Below are 12926 nucleotides of genomic sequence, written 5' to 3'. Positions count from 1 at the left end.
CGAAAGAACAATACAAACATTGGGTGATATGCTGCGGGCTTGCATTATTGACTTTGGGGGTAGTTGGGATGTCCATTTACCCTTGGTCGAATTCGCATATAACAATAGCTATCACGCGAGCATTAAAATGGCCCCGTATGAGCTATTATATGGCAGAAAGTGTCGAACTCCTGTATGTTGGGGAGAAGTGGGTCCGCGGGGGCTAGCACCAACCGATATAATCCGAGCTACAAATGCGAAAATTGACATAGTTCGGGCACACTTGAAAGCGGCTCAAGACCGGCAAAAGGCATACGCAGATAAAAGAAAAAGGCCAATTGAGTTTCAGGTTGGCGATATGGTCATGCTAAAGGTTTCCCCATGGAAGGGTATCATTAGATTCAGAAAAAGAGGAAAGTTAAGCCCGAGATTTATTGGGCCATTTAGAATCACTGAACGGGTTGGTACAGTGGCTTATCGACTTGAATTACTCGAAGAGTTGAGTGGAATTCATAGCACATTCCACGTATCACATCTTCGAAAATGTTTGGCCGACGAAACTACTCATATCCACTACGATGACATCGAGGTGGATAACAGCCTCAACTTTGCAGTAAAACCGATTGCGATTTTAGATCGTAAAGAGAAAAGCTTGAGGAACAAAGTGATAAATCAAGTCAAGGTCAAATGGGACCACAGAAAGGGGTCAAACACTACATGGGAGTCCGAAGAGGAGATGCGACGTCTCCACCCTGCTTTATTTGGTACGTAATTTCGGTTTCGGAGACGAAACCCCTTTTAAGGGGGGTGGACTTGTAACACCCGAAAATATAAACCCTCATATTAGAAAATTCAAAGAAATTAATAAACAAGAATTTACCAACTAGGAACTTAACCTAGTTAAAAAAAAAATTAGTCTTGAAATAAACTTATAATATGGTTAAAACACTTAACTTAGAGAAAATGGTAGTTAAGGGACTGAACTTGTCAAAATTGAAAGTTGAATACTAATTAGTGAACAAAACACAAAACTCACCCATCTTGGGTGGGCATCGATCGAACAGAGAGAGAGAGGGGCGACCAGGAGAAAATCCAAACCCTAAAATCTCAAGAATCTTGCAAATTGAAGGATTAATCCAAGTAAAAATCAAGAATTGAGCCTAGAATCATAATCCTCATCACAAGAGGATTGTAAGGTATGTAAAATTAGTGAAATCCCTTAACTTGAATTTCTCATGATGTTGTGAAATCTGGAAAAATTGATGTTGCATGAGTGTTATTTGGTTAGTTTAGAATCGATTTGGTGTTTAGAGGTTAGACTCAACCAATTACATGTGAAATCATGACCGAATTCAGAAAACTCCATGAACACCTTGAAGGTGGGTTGTGGGTTTTACAAGATGATGATGAATTCTAGGGTTCTTAGTGGTTATTCTAGTAAAATTCGACCTTAGAAGATAGTTCCAGAAAAGATGTGATGTTTACATGATATATCATGGCTTAATTGAAGTTAAGTTAACTACTAAGCAATCCATAAACATGAATATGAATAATATAGAAATTCTGCCCTCTTGATGTTTGTAGAAATGCCTCAAAGAAGGCTGACAAATAGAAATTTGAAGCTTTAACGCCTAATTAAGATGTTTTGGTATATTATGCGAAATGATGTCTAAGAGGGTTCTAAACATGTCTTGTAAATGAACTCTATAGGACAAGATACCGGGACATCGAGGGACAAGCCAGTGGTGATTCTCGTTTGAAGGGCGTGCGCCAAGGTATGTAACATGACTCGTTACATTATGTGAAATTAGATCATTGTAGTTGATTATCAAAGTTTCTAGTTATTTTGAATTGAAGCGAAGGCATTGTTGTATTGAATACTTGTTTGAATAACGAATTAAACTCATTGGTAGTTGTCATAAAGGAAGGAATTCCATAGACAAGCCAAACGGGTCAAATAATCAAGTAAAACATGATCTACATTCCAATCATGATAAATTGATGTATGTAGTGGTTATATTATGACGTACTAGAAATATCAGACTTTTACTACATTGATAATGCAGAATGTTGAAACCCGAGAGTTGGGATTTTGGTTGAAATGCTCAAACCAAACAAAAACATGAATTCCCAGGTGCTACCGTAATTTACGGTGTCACCGTAAATTACGGTAGAAACCAATGTTTTACGTGGTTTTCTACTGTGTTACGGTGGATCCAAGAATTTCCAGCACTCACCGTAATTTACGGTGGCACCGTAAATTACGGTGGAGCCTGGAAAACTTATATATATTTTTGTTGTTTCAAAGTGATGTTAAACCTTGAAATCTTATCATTCATAAACGTCATAGCTAATGACTTATTTGTTGATTCATAGGTAATTAGGTGGTCACATGGATGGCGATCAAGCGACTTGATGATGAACCAAACACTCTACTTCGAAGGTTCCGTTATGTTTTGAACTTGTTAATTAGTTGTTCTTTTGTTGTAAACAATTTCTTAAACGACTTAATTTCGTTCTACCTTAGTCTTAGTAGACTAAGGTGTGTAATATTTTGAAACTTATGTTAATCTACCATCTTTGCTATAAAATAGCTATTAATTGTAGTATAAATTTAAGGGTGTAAGAGATTCATCATCAGACAAATCATAGTTGAAGTTTCTGTTTGACAACAGGTTGCACTTTGATTCGTAGACGTTGAAGTTTCTGTTTCTTCAGCTGAGGTACTCGAGGAACTGTCCGATTTGAACCCTAAACCAGTAGTAACTTCCTCATAATCAAGAGGAACACTTGGTTCAAAACGAGGCATTTCCTCTTCATCGGGCATTTTGGTATAGTTGTGTCTTAAAGGGGGCAGACACGACTTATACCCAACGCCTTTCACGTTCCCTTTCAGCTTTTGAACGTCTATGATGTGATCAAGCACATATCGGGAGTTTGAGTAACTCTCCAGTTTGAGCTTGATCGCATCATGCTCACACTTTGCCATGGCTAGCTCTTTCTTTGTTTCCTCAATGATATTAATGTAGTTATAAATACCAATTTGTCTGTTGAAAACAATTTTTGTCAATTCGGAAACACTTTTCTTTAAAGTTTCGATTACTGATTTGAATTCCTTTTCATTTCGAGCTAAAGCCATGTTTGCCTCTTTGCATTTTGACAGCTCAATAACTAAACTTTGATTGTAAATATGAATCGTTTTAGATTCATGTTTTAATTTAGTAGATTCATGTTTCATATCAGCACAATCACTACATATACTAGGGGTTTCAGATTTTACCTGATTTGTAGAAGCTGCGACATTATCCGTTGTGTCATTCTGGCAAGAGAAAGATCCATCTTCAGATAAGAACTTCTCCATGTCATTTGATGCAGCAGCAGCTTTCTTGATCAGGTCAGATTTTTGACATTTCATCTCCTTGGCATCATTCGACAAACTATCAGCTTCAGAATCCATTCCCTCCTTCACGTCCGATTCTGAACTGTAATCACTCACACTTGAGCCATCTCCATCAGTACTACCACTATATCCTGAACTGTCATCATATCTCGAAGATTCACCATCGCTGACATTCTTGATGATTTCGGCATAAAACGGAGTTCTTGTTTGATCACCGTTTCCCAAGTGTATGGCCGGACCACAATCGACAGTAGGTTTAGGAAAATAGGCACTTGGATCGAGTTGAGGTTGTGTTGTGGAAACTTGAGGTTGAGGTTTGGGTTTTGGTAGCCAGGCACTCGCGTCGAAATCAGGTTTTGAAAAAGCGTGAGCTTGAGCAATAACATGCACTGGCGGAATATAGGCTCTTGGATCGAAAACCGGAGGAGGAGCTGACTGGGGAAAGGGCTTGTATTGAACACTGGAATCCGTTTGGCTTTTCGGATTTCTTCTTTATCTTTGTTCCATATTTCACTTAGTAAATTTTCAAATTTTCCAAGAAAATCAAAATTGAAACATATTTTGATTTTAGGGGGAGAAAAATTTAAAAAAAAAATTAGAAAATTTGAAAATGTCAAAAACATTGAAAAAAAACAAAAATGAGTTTTGTTGAGACAAGAGGAAATGATAGTAAATCAGTGGACTATCACAGCATGCTAAAGAAATGAAATGTAAAATGTGATAAACGGTCTCACTAAAGATGTGACGATAGGCTCAGCTAGACTAGTAGATTTGCGATAACGATACAAACTTAAATGAAAAAGCCTAGTTCTAGTGGGAAACATGGTTGAAAGCATAGTACTTAGTTTTGTCCTTCTTGATTGTGTGCCTACTCAGTAATCGCTGAATGCAAAGAGCATAAAAACTGGTTAAATTTGTGAACTTTCACAATTTTGCTGAAAAATCACTGTGATTGTGCATTTCATTTTGCAAAGATTTAAACTTGTTTTATTTTCTTTATTTTGTTTAAGCATTGGACATCCTCTGCGCATACGTGAGTATCGACCTGGATGTTATTGCCTAAATGTTCTGCTTTATTTTCTTTGGTGTTTCGTTTAAGCTTTGGACCTCCTCTGCGTATACGGAAGTATCAACGTGGTGGTTAAAGCCTAAACAATTTCAACTTGTTTTATTTTCTTATTTTGTTTAAACATTGGACTTTCTCTGCGTATACGGAAGTATCGACCTGATTGTTAATGTTTAAACATTCTGCGTTGTTTTCGCACTTATCACAGTTGATGAAAGTTTAAAGGCATTACTTGAGTTAGTGTATTGCATGATGAGGGGATATGCTGAGATCGTGGGGTCCATAAGAATTTAGTGCAAAATTAATATACCTTAACGTATCTGTAAGCATTTCGAAAGTTTTTAGATTGAGTTTAAGAGGACAACTATATCGTCAATCAATGTGAAGCGTTTAGAACTTAAAATGTTTAAAGCTTAACGGTGCTAGTGATTTGTCTCAAAAATTGATATGATCCTCTTTGACAAACTCACAAAAATAGTGTTTCTACATATTTTATTTCTGCATTTAAATTTTGTTTTTACACTTATGTTTCATATTATTAAAAAAATCCAAAAAGATTTTCGACGACAACTGATGTTGAAAAGCTGATATTCAAAATCTCAAAGGCTAAACAAGATGAACAATTGGTTTGGTTAAGATGATGAGAAGTTGGAAGATAATCCTCAAGTGTTTAGATGATTCATTAATTTGAATCATAATATTGTATGTTATATGTTTGAAAATTTTGAGTGAATTCTTTTAGAGTCAAAATTTTTTTTGTCTTACGAAAGGTTGAGATGTGTAGGTTTCTGATTCTGTTGCTACGGAAAGCCAGGCGTCGATCCTAAAAGCACGGAAGCTTGATGAAAGGGGGAGCCTGAAGAAAGAGACTACCAAGACGGAGAGCAACGGAAGCTTGAAAACAGATCCACAGGGATTCTGTTTGAAAGAGAAAAAGACAAGACGCTACGAGATTGACTGCGGCAATATCCAAGGGGGAGATTGTTAGTGCATTAATGTCTATCGCCTTCGTCAATCCGAGCCGTAGCGAGAAACTGAAGATAACGAGTCTTTATAGTGTTATATATAGTCAAAAGGCAAGGTGGCAATCTTGTAATCAATGAGAAATCTCATTAAAAGCCTTGGCCTATAAATAGAGAGTTATAGTGTTAGTTTAAAGACTTTTGCTTATTTTGGAGATTTGGAGATTCAAGTTTAGAGAGAGAAAGTACTCTCTACGTGATTTTTGCATTGTACACGTCATATTCTTCAATAAAATCACGTTTCTAGTACGTTATTTTGTGTTCGGTCACGCACGTTCACGGATTCCGGACGTCGAACGTTCGTTACGCAATCGAACGATGTCAAAACCGGTCCTACAGTTCTCTAGCTTCTGAACGAATTCATAAATGCTACTCTCATTCAAAACACCAGTGTGCTTCAGCAACTCAATGAATTGATTCCACTTAGGAGGTAAAGCCTCAGCGAAACGCATAACCATCTCTTGTTGTGATGCATTGACCTTGTAAGAGTACATCTTACTAATCAAACGGTAGTACCGAGTAGTCATCTCGCTAAGTGTTTCATTTTCCTTGAACATAAAACATTCAAGCTCTTTCTTTAACAGATCGTGTTGGACCTTTCTTGTTGCTGCATTTCCTTCTCCTCTGGTTACCATGATGTCCCATAACGCTTTCGTGTTTGTACAATAAGCGAATTGATGATAGATATCCTTATGAAGTGCTTGCGTAAGAATAGCAAATGCTTCCTTCTCGAGATCATAATCCTTCTTATCACCTTCGGCCATTCTCGCCAAGGTAACTGGATTGGAAACTGCTACTTCGAGAGCTTCATTGAATGGCGTAGTAAAACACGTCCATAACTCGGTGTTTTGCCCTAGAACATAAGTGTGGAAACGATCTTTCCAAGACGGATAGTCGTTCATATGATTCAGCTTTGGCGGGCGATTGTTGCTACCCGCTTCACTCTCACTTAACAACAAATTCTGAATGCTTTGATTCTGGTTCGTCACGAATGCCCATTGGCGTGCACTAATAGATTGTTGTGGCATAACATTCCTCATCCAAACGGCTGAGGAAGTCTGATCTTCACCTGGTCTTGGGTCCGTGTTCCAATCCCATTGACTAGTACTCATGATTGATGTAGGAAAGAGAATACCTAGTCACACACTTGAAAACAAACTGTTAAATGAACTTTGCAAACCTTCTGTGAAAATTATGACAAATGACACCACGAAAAATATGTTTTTGGCGAAAAACCAAATTAGGTGAAAAATGGTTTTTTGTCACAAACACTTGTCATGAAAAACAGTTAGTTTATAAAGCCCATGAAAGATAAAATGAAGCACAAAAGAAATCCATGAAAGATTGAGATATTTCGTGAAGTTAAAAGATTGTTAAAACCAAACCCACTAAAAATAGTAGGAACCCAAGCCCAATACTCAATATCTCCTCAACGAAAAATGATCTAAGTGTCCACATAAAACAGTTGGACAAAGCATATAGGTTTTGGGCCTATATTCCTCGACTGGGCTCACAAATTAAAGTGGACACATTTTTTTTTAATCTCACGAAAGGCCAAAGGCACTTGTAGGACCAAAACACCACAAAATAAATGTGAGTTCAAAATAAGTATTCGGTGAATTAAACAGGCCCAATTAACTTTTTAGTCGTTGACTTAAAAAGGAAACATGCCTAATTTTTCAAACAACAGTTGAGATATTTTCAACAAAAAGGGCCCAATGATTCTTCGTGAACACTCACTAGCCTTTCATTCACATTAGATTAGACAAGTGTTGATATATTTTTAACAAACACAAATCTTATCTCTGACACAATAGCCCAAAATTTCAAATACACCTTACCTTATCCACTGTTCAACACTCACCAAACTTGACACAAAACTCAAACAATACTTCTCTGAATGATAGATTTTCAACAACCCACCATGCTTTTAGACACAAAATTCAAACAACTTGTATTTTAATATTAATAACAACAATAATAGTTCACTCTCAGAGATCAAATACAGACAATGTTATGAAGATCAACCAGAACACTTTGAATATAGGATGAACTCGATGAAGTTTCCGGTCACCGGAAAAAAATTACCGAACACAATTTTTAACGTCTAAACTCAAAACAACTTGTACTTTAATGATCTCCGACCTTTTTCTAACATGTTTTAAACAAAACAACACCGATTTTCGAGTTTTAAAACATAATTTTCATGAAGCACATAACTGGGTTTTGAAGATTTATACAAGAAGAACTCAAAACCCACTCGAAAATCACACCGGTAACTCGGTCTTCAACAAGAAATCCAGCCTTACGCTCTGATACCACTTGTAGGTCCGATACGGATCGTGGACAACGATGATTTCTTGTTTCGGGTGCCGAAACGAGTGCGGAATCCCCGTGACGACACAAACCGAGCGAGAGAGAAACACAAGACAAAGATTCAACATTTAACGGTTGTATATTGAATATCAACGAGTTTCGATACAAGATAATATGATAAGAAGTACAATAAAACTCATTGATATACGCTCTGTTCTCCCTCTGTGTGTTCTCCTCGGCTGTCTTTCTGTCTTCAGTGCTGGTTATATAAAGGACCTGGTCGACCAAACATTAGCAGGTCGACGAAACATCATGGCGAAACTCCAACAGTGACGAAACAAGGGGACTTTCGTCGCACCATTATATTTGACGAAACATTAGTTTCCTCAACAGAAGTTTCGTCATGAACAAATGCAGGTAGCTGGGTGTTTCGTCAATGGACTTCAGCAGGAGTTTCGTCAATGGTCTTCAGCAGGAGTTTCGTCAACAAGCAAGTGGACACGCTGGTTTTTTTCGTCATGTTGAAGTATGGCTGGTTCTTCGACAGTTCCAAATGCATGTTCATCGTAGTAATATTAAACAAGGGTTCCGTCATTGGCTAATATTCTTAGTGGATGACATATAAATTAAACAATTCAAGGTTAAATTTACGTGAACTTCATGCAATGTTATCACATGACATCATCATGGTGATGTGTTGGTGATGTGTCGGCGGGAAATGGTTCGCGGCTCTCCGTGCTTTGCGTGTCGAACTCTGGGGTGCACGGCGGAGGAATGTCGCTACGTCGGGCTTGAGCCGAACCTAACCGAGTCGAACCGAATCGAGTCGCGTCCACATAAAGTGTACCAACAGTGACCTTGGTCCTAATCTTCACAACGTACTGCCATATGAAATCAGGCCCTATAGCTTTTCATGTATTTCTCGTGTTTGGATTTCTCCCGAAGATTGGTATCCACTTATCTTCTATACTACAATTCTGGAAGATATGATACCATGTGCGTTTGTTTTCTTGTTCATATGTCCCGGACTATTAAGTACCTTCTTATGCCTTCTTATATATACCCTTCTACATGCCTAATACAACCACATCATCCTAGAAATTAATCCACATACTCATTCAGAAAGAAGCGATTCTTTGAATTTTTTTCCTTCCTTCAACAACACTTTACGGTGAACATCCTCTATGTAGGTCCGTTTGACAATTTCAGCATACAACGCCGTTTTTGTCTGACTACAGTTCCTTGGATCAAGAGATGATGGTGCTACAGTAGAACGATTGCGTTGTGAAGCAACTGGTGGTAATGGATTTACATACAAGTATGTTGTTCTTTCTGGTTTGGGAACTAATTGTATTGGATTTCCGTATATGTCTGTTGTCATTTTCGGGGGTTCACTTTGCTTTTGATTGGTAACCGATGCCCATTGTTCTGCCGTAATTCGAGATCGCGTGGAAGATTCGGCCCATGATGGCGAAAACCCGTACGTCTATACTTACCTTCATCCGGAGACGGATTACCCCACCAACTCGGATTCATGTTATATATGCAAAGGAGAATTTCACTTTAAATCACACGAAACAGACACTTAAAACAATTTTGCAACCCTTTTGTTAAGTCAGAACAACACACTCGACAAAACAGGCTGAGTTATTGGACGACGGAGCTGAAATCTTCTTTTGGGCTCCCAGATCGACGAAAGCGGCCCAAGTCTCACTCGACGAAACAGGCTTAATATATTTGTGACCAAATAGGATTCCAAATAGAAGCCCAATTCTTGAGAGAAGCCCAAATCTTATGCGAGCCCAATTCTTGTGCGACGAAACAGGCCCATTTGTTGTTCGACGAAATGGCTTTTGGCCCAAAGTATGACGAAACAAATTTGGTTGATGTGTTCGACGAAACAGATAGTGCTATTGACATGCGACGAAACAGAACGTATGATGATGTCGACGAAACTGAAATGGATAATGGTCTCGACCAAACAGATGTTGTGTGCGACGAAACAGATAATGACGAATCAAAGCGTTTCGTCGAGGATGCTTTTTGCGAATCAAACTTGTTTCGTCGAGATCTGATTCAGAAAAGTAGGTCAACTTTTTCAAACTTTTATCTCTTTACTGACACAATCAGTATGCTTTCGGCTACACCATTCCCACCTTACCAATCTAAGTATGGGGATACATTATTTTAATCAATTCACAATTTTCAACAAGAAACAACTTTGACAAATATTTGACCAAGATCAAAAAGGTTGTAAATTTGAAGAACACTTTGAAGTTTTGATGAAGATATGAAGAACAAACCCAGAATTCTGAATTTTCCGGTGAACCAAGAAGTTTCCGAACACAAGTTTTTGCTAAGAAACACGACACAACTTGTACCTATAAAGATCTCCAATTTTTTAACAAGTTTTAAACAAATACGACACCAAAACAACAAAGATTTTCGAGTTTTGATTCAGACTTTATGAACTGTAACTGGGTTTGTAAAAATTTTACACAAAACACACTCAAAGCCCACTCGAAAATCACACCGGTAACTCGGTTTTCAACAAGAAATCGAGCCTTAAGATCTGATACAAATTGTAGGTCCGTTTGCGGATCGCCGGACAACTACGAGATCTTGTTGATAATACCGTAACGAGTGCGGAATCCACGTTACGATACAAACCGAGCGAGAGAGTGAACAAGACGTAAAGATATCAACGATTAACAATTACGTGAATTGATTTCGACAAAGTTTCGGTACAATATTCGACAAATACAAGGCTCACCGGAACTTTCTCTATCTACACCCTCTCTCTATCTTATTCGGGCTCACTCTTTCTGTCTCAGCTTGCAGTATATATAGAATCAGCAACACGTCAATCGACGGAACACATGTTGGTCGATGAAACAGCCCTTGTTTCGTCGACTTGCATGTGATTCGTCGAATGGGTTGTGGCCCAGTAGAAGGTTTAAGCCCAAGTCACTTGTTTCGTAATCTTGGTTCAGCCCAAATGTATCATACATTCTACATTCTGTATTGAGTTGATTGGCCCAAGCTTCTTTAGGTAAAACACATTTGAAGATTTGAAATGTTTAGTCTACTTATGACATCATCATGATGATGTCATGGTGATGTGGCGACGGGAATGGTTCGCGGCTCTCCGTGCTTCGAGTGTCAAACTCTGGGGCGCACGACGGAGGAATGTCGTGACATCGGGCTTGAGCCGGACCTAACCGTGTCGAAACCAAGTTGAACCGAACCGAGTCGAGTCGCGTCCACATAAAGTGTACCAACAAACTCCCCTTTGGACGCTACTCGTGAGGTTCATCTTCCATGTCTTCCATGTCGGAGGATCTTCAAAGTCTTCACGTCTTGAAAGCAGAGAGTGTATCAACAAACTCCCCGTTTCATGTAGAAAGTGTGTTGACAAACTCCCCCTTAACATAAGGTCCCCCTTGAGTTATGCTCGTGAATGACTTGATCTTTAGAACTTGAGATCCTTGTGGTGTTGATGATGGTCAGCGGCAACTCGATCATCTTTATCATTTGAGTGCCTTCACGTCGTGTCTTCATTCCGAAGCTTGTCATCGACCATGTTCTCCTTGCCTTTAAAATCTGCACATGCAAGAAATCTAAACGCGTAATGAGAACAACTGCTTGGAATATAGTTAGTATAAACAAATGACACACGTATGACCAAATTTCAATCAACTAACTTCCGACAGTTTGAAAGTTTAATCAAATTTGTCAACTTTAGTTTTTAACTTTCAAAACTTGCAAATTTTGACCGTTTATGAAGATATAGTCGATTTGGTTTTTTCAATCAGGTTTCAGGCAACGAAGACTCGAGATCCAACATCGTACAATCGAAAATAAGATAGAAATAAAATCTTTTTGGCTTTTAGAAAGTTTATATTAAAACACACCTAAAATCTTTTTGGTATTTTTGAATATTTCGAATGTAAAGACAGAAAGCAGTAAATAAGTAAATATTCACAGACATTCTTTTTGCGAGTTTCGAGGGTAAGAGAATCATATCAGTGTACAGTCACGCCAAAACGCTCTTGTTGTTCAATTAGTTAACATTAAGATAAGCATCCTATAACAATTATCGGTATTGTTGTCCACATAAGCTCAACTTATCAGAGGTACTCATGGCGAGGGGATACGTTAAGGTATGATTTATACATACCGACCAGTGGTCATCCACATCACGACACATTCCCGTATCAAGGTATGCACGAGAGTTCATCTACCGGTGAGTATACCATTTATCATCTGTTTGACCGTATATGATGTGAGATTCTCACTTATTTTGATGAAAACAAGCCCTATGTGATAGAATCACTTATTGACGAGGAAATTGATTTTCATATGCATGAGGGCACAGGAGCAAGTCCGTGAACAGGTCAGTACTTTCGTACAGCAGAGAGACGAACTTGACTCCCGGATAAATGTGATATTTTATCACTTATTTGTTTGGACATGTGACTGTTTATCACTTATTGAGGTCGTATGCAGTATGTACACGTATGTATGGTATCATGGAAGATCTAGACTTGCGTCCCCGTTATTTTTCGGTAAAAGATACAACCATGATACCCAGATTATAAGCAGCATAAAGACCGAATATCTCAGAACCTCGGCAATCTCTCAAACGATATTTCGGTACTAAGACCATATGCCAATGAATGGTTCCCACCTGGTCTTAAGTCGATTTAAGTTTATATCACCCTGCACACTTTAAAATGATTGTGAGCCTACCGATACATCTTTTATAGAGCTGCTTATCGTTTTGCAGTTTAGGTTTAAAGAGGTTTGGATAGACCACTGATGTACTATCATTTTCTCTTTTACTTGCCAGGAAACTCATTTTTGTTTTTCTATTGTTTTTGTGTTTTTGAAATTTTTCGATGTTTTTGGATTTTCAAATTTTGGATTTACCTCCCCCTGAAATCAACAAACTAAGATAAATTTAAAAGACACAAAGATATTTACAAAAATGATTTTCCGATGTTGGTTTAACTCATGTTTTACCTCAATGCCATTTACCAAAATTAAATTTTATTCAGAAATGATTTATCGAATTTTGGAAAAATGAGTTGGCACGTCAGTAAGCGGTGCGGACCATGACAACATTGACGAGTTTCATAGT

The sequence above is a fragment of the Helianthus annuus genome, chromosome 17 (assembly GCF_002127325.2).
Source record: "Helianthus annuus cultivar XRQ/B chromosome 17, HanXRQr2.0-SUNRISE, whole genome shotgun sequence".
NCBI classification, from domain to species: Eukaryota; Viridiplantae; Streptophyta; class Magnoliopsida; order Asterales; family Asteraceae; genus Helianthus; species Helianthus annuus.
The sequence above is the reverse complement of the archived record's forward strand: the minus strand, read 5'-3'. Positions refer to the sequence as shown.